The sequence below is a fragment of the Prionailurus viverrinus genome, chromosome D4 (assembly GCF_022837055.1).
Source record: "Prionailurus viverrinus isolate Anna chromosome D4, UM_Priviv_1.0, whole genome shotgun sequence".
NCBI lineage: Eukaryota > Metazoa > Chordata > Mammalia > Carnivora > Felidae > Prionailurus > Prionailurus viverrinus.
The window spans coordinates 62,450,229-62,455,009 of NC_062573.1; positions in this window are offsets into that span (position 1 = coordinate 62,450,229).

Consider the following 4,781-nt stretch of genomic DNA (forward strand, 5'->3'; position numbering starts at 1 on the left):
CTCTGCTTATTTTGCTACTTGAATGTGGTGGGAGGAATGAGCCACACAGTATAATTTAAGAGGATTGGTCCCAGCTTCTAGCACAATGAATCCTGTAAATGATAGTCTCTCAAGCATTCACACTAAAGCAAAGTTTGATCATCTGAAATGCGGTGGTGGCCTCACTTTGTTTTCCACCTTGTCTTGGTATCTCAAACAAGTTGCGGATTCTTCCCACACCCTGAACTAGCAGTTTCTTGACCCTCTTTGTTTAATTTCTGCTCCCCATCAGTTACCTCAGTGAAACTCCTTTTCACTTGCATGATGGAACTCTCCTTTCCTTTGATCTCAGAGCAAGGCGGGGGAAGCCCAGTAACTGAGAAGTGATGATTGGACATGACACCTCCTAAGGCTTGGTCAACAGAAGAGCGCTTTGAAGTGAACCTCACATTTCAGAAGGAGAATTTTTGATGGACTTTTTACATAACGTGGAGCCGAGGTTATACTAGTAAGGACCATGAGTTTCTCATCCTCAAATCTACTGCATGGTGAGATAGCAGACCATTTTTTAGCAACTTAAGAAAGATCAAAGGAAAAAATTAAAAACAACAAAAAAATGAAAACAAGCAAGCCTCGAACCAGGAGCACAACCCAGGTTGGAGGTCAAGGGGACTTCAAAGTCACAGAGAAGCCTGCTATTCAGAATGCACCTGTTTACTCCAGCCATTTCTCTGCTTGGATGCCCTCCCTCCCTCATCCCATTCTGTAGGTTCCAATCCTCCCCATTATCCAAGGCTCAGCCAGAAACCATCTCTCATAATAAGTCTTCCTGCCCCTTGGTGATAAATTCTCTCTCCCCTTCAGTGCAATCATAGCACCAAACTATATTTCTGTTATCAGAGGAATGCCTTCATTTTCTACTTTGCATTATTGGTTTTTAAGATAAGAGCAATACTTCTCTTACCATTTTGAAGGAACCACAAGATCAGAACCATGTTTGATTTATCTTTGTATACAGTCAATGTTCAATAATTACTTTCTGGATGGAAATATGAATAAATTAATGAATGAATGAATATGAAATGGTGTATATTAACTTTAAACTTTCTACGATTCCACAGAGGCATTTTTAATTCTCTGCTTCCTTATTTTTCTTTACATGGCATCAGTGGGCATCTCTGATGTGGTGGGGAAGACAAAAACAACCAAGTTGTTGGTGATGCTGGTAAGTGGCAATTACAAAAATTTCGCCTTTGGTTCCTATCACCACTTCTGGTTTTCCAACTCTATTCACAAGAAAATCATCTCATTTGATTCTCACTACTACCCTGCCATGGGGGAAATAGAAGAAACATAGGAATATACTCCCTATGGAGCAGATGGAAAACTGAGATTCTAAGAGAGGTAGTAACTCATTCAAAGTCACATAGATGACCAGTAGCAAAGAAAGTTTCCAATCTGGCTCAGTCCTTTGGTAGAGAAAACACACCTGGTTATGCCCCCCGGGTGGAATCCAGGAGTGGAGTGGGATCCACAAGATGAGGAAACCAGGTTAAAAAAGGGCCTTTGAGAGAGGAAGATAGTCCATATGAAATAAATAAGAACTAAGCGTGTACACTCTCCCCAAAAAGCATCCAACCTCACTGACATGCCCATCATTGTAAGGAACCCAAGTGGTGCCTTTAAAGGCTATTAGCAGGTCCATACAGGTATAGCTCCAAGGTCCCCAAGACAGTAGATGAAGTCAAACTTCAGTGTTGTGGTTCATTCATTTATTCAGCAAGCATGATTTGGGGGCTTATTCTACAAGGGGCCGAAAAGGTAAGTCTTGTTTCTGATTTCAAGAACTGCAAACCAGCAGACAGACTACAGTGGAAGGAAAAGGAGGAAGGAATTCCTTTAGAAGGAAACAGAGGTTTCAAAAATCAAACTTCTCTCAACTGTCCGTGGTGGAGCCAGGATTGGATACATGTTTTCTGACTCTTTAGTCTTTGGTTGGCTCTCTGATTTTATAGAAAGGGGGAACTAAGGCAGGATGAGGTTGGTTTAAGCCCCCCATCAGGTCATTGGCAGAGGAGAGTTAGAATTTATGAGAGCTAAATCCCATAACTGTGTTTTAGCCATTAGATGAGGCTCTCTCCTGGTGACAGCAACCACATTACTTTCCTTCCTTTTACACCAAAAAGGCCAAAAGTTCAAAGTCCAGTCCCGCTGGAGCCCCCCATACCAGAGCAGCACCCTTCCCTGTCTGCAGTATTCCCCTGGGACTGGCCTATGCATTTGCTTTGTAGATCTCTCCAAACAAGAACTGTACAAGTTCTCACCAGTAGACAATTGCTTATTTGCCTCCAATTCAAATTACTAATTGTCTTTTGATCACACATCATGTAATGAGAAAATTAATTCTGAAAAAGGTATCCTATGTCAGCAAGGAGCAAAACAAAAGGTGCTCAATTAAGTAATAATCTGTTTTTCATTCTATATCTGAAAGCTCTTCATCTGACTCTAGGCTTTAATATGTAGACAGACTATCCTCGCTCTTGGTGTTTCCCTATTAGAGGAGAGAATGATGTGTGTCTTGCTCACCATTGCATCCCTCACACAGTGGTTGGCATGTAGCAGAAGTCCAATAAATATTTCTTGGGTTTTGGTGTGCACATGTGTGCATGCAAAAGCTTGCAACGTAACCTGCAACGCTTGCAATACTTACTCCTCATGGAAAGACCCACCTGATTTCCAGAAAGCTTCCCTAGGTTTAGAAGGGCAGGGGGCAAATATGGGAGCTCCTTGCTTCTCCATTTTCACAGCAGTTCCAATGACAATGCCCTGGATGTTAGATACCCACAAGGATTTAAATATGCCCACCCACCCTGATAAGCATGTTTGCATGCAATTGCCTCCTCTAAGAGACATTTAGGCAACTGAGCCAATTATAGCAGCTGCATGCAGGCTGACCTTAGGACACCTGGATACCGGGCAGCTTGCAGAAATCTGCTGCTTTAAGTCAGTATCCAGGAAAAGCAACAAATGTTTCCACAAAGCCACCAAGACTATTTTGCCTTGGTGCTGTGACAAGGAACAGTGACAAGGAAGAAAGGGCAGAGTCACCATCTATTGAGAACCTGTTTTATGTCAAGCACATCACTGGGTGTTTTTACCTGCATTATCTCATTTGAAATTGGTGCTGTTATCCCCATATCAGAAATCAGAAAACTGAGCCTTTGGAAGGTCAAGCTAGCTTGCCCGAGTTTATTCAGTTCAAAAGGGGCAGAACTGAGATGCAAACTCAGGTTTGTTTGAAGCCAAACCCCATGTTCTCTCCACCATTCCACCCCATTTGCTGAAGAGGACACTAGATTCCATATGCAATTCTGTTCTTGCTTTCTGAGAACAGCACTTTGCCTATAGCTGAGTATGTGGTGCTCCTGTTCCAATGACAGCCTGTTGTTCAGCGTGCTGGTGTAGTAAAATAGGCCAGGGAAGGTACCAGAAGTCAAGTTTGTGGCACTCCCTGTGGTGTGCATATCTGCTCCATCACTTACCCCTTAATCTCTTTATTTTTCCTCTGACTTCCTGTCTCTTTCTACCTACATCTTAGACTTGCAGGGACAGCCCTGTTAACTTCCAAGCTAAAACATGTGCCAAGCCCTGGCACTAAACAGCTTAATTTAATTAGGTCCTGGGATGGCCAAGTTCACTGCTGATGTCATTTCTCAAAATCCCCTGGGGCATAACTCTGCTGGCTGCAATGTCTTAGGACACAGTGTTAGAGTCAAGAACCAGGAGATGACCTTGTGCACTAGAGAGCTAGGCTCCAGTGGGACAACCCTTCCTTAAGTGCTAGAAGTCCTCTCTGGAAAACTGAGCTGTCTGGGGGCAGAGGAGTAAAGATGTGACAGACAGGCAGCATTAAGTAGTTCTAACAGAGGGAAAAGTTACCCTGTTAATGTGAACACAGGACAATGGCAGGAAATTAGATAGTAGACAGTGCTTGGAGACCAACCAGGAGCCAGGCTCAGGCAACAGGGACACAGACACTGGGCTGATGGTCAAAATGAAGACCTCAGGTCCTGGAGGAAGTGGCAGGAACAAGGCAGAAGCCCAAGGGTGCAGGGGCCATGATCTGGGCAAGTTAACCAAACCTGGACTTGGGCAAGAGGTTCAGGGACCAGAACTAGAGTTCAGGGTGAAGACTGCATCTACAGATAAGGCCTGTTAGGTTTTTTCCTCACATCAACCAATTCCCTAATTCTCCAACTGGATGTCCTACAATTTAATTCAGTTCTGACACTCTGGAGTCAGCCTCAGACCTTACAGGTGAAAGCCTCAGTCCCAGAAGACTGCCCTCACTTCAGAAACTAGTCCCCAGGTTACCTGCACTCTGTCTCACTTGGCTACAAAGTCAGGGGCTCCCACAATCCCCTCCTAGGTCTGACCCTCAGTCTTGATCATTCTCTAGAATAATTCACAGAACTCAGGGAAATGTTATACTTACTATAATGGTTTATTATAAAAGTACAAATGAATAGCCAGAGGTACCACAGGAGCCTCTGTCCCCATGGAGTTGGGGTACACCACTCTCCCAGAATGTGGATGTGTTCACCAACTCAGAAGCTCCCTGAACCTCATCAATTAGGGGGAGTTCAATACATAGGTGTGATTGTGGCCGTTGGTGATGAGCTCAACTCTAGGTTCTCTTCTCTCCCTGGAGGTCGTGATGTTGGGTTGAAAGTTCCAAGCTTCTAATCTTGGATGGCTTCTCTGGCAACCAGTCCCCATCCTAAAGGTAGCAGCCCCCCAGC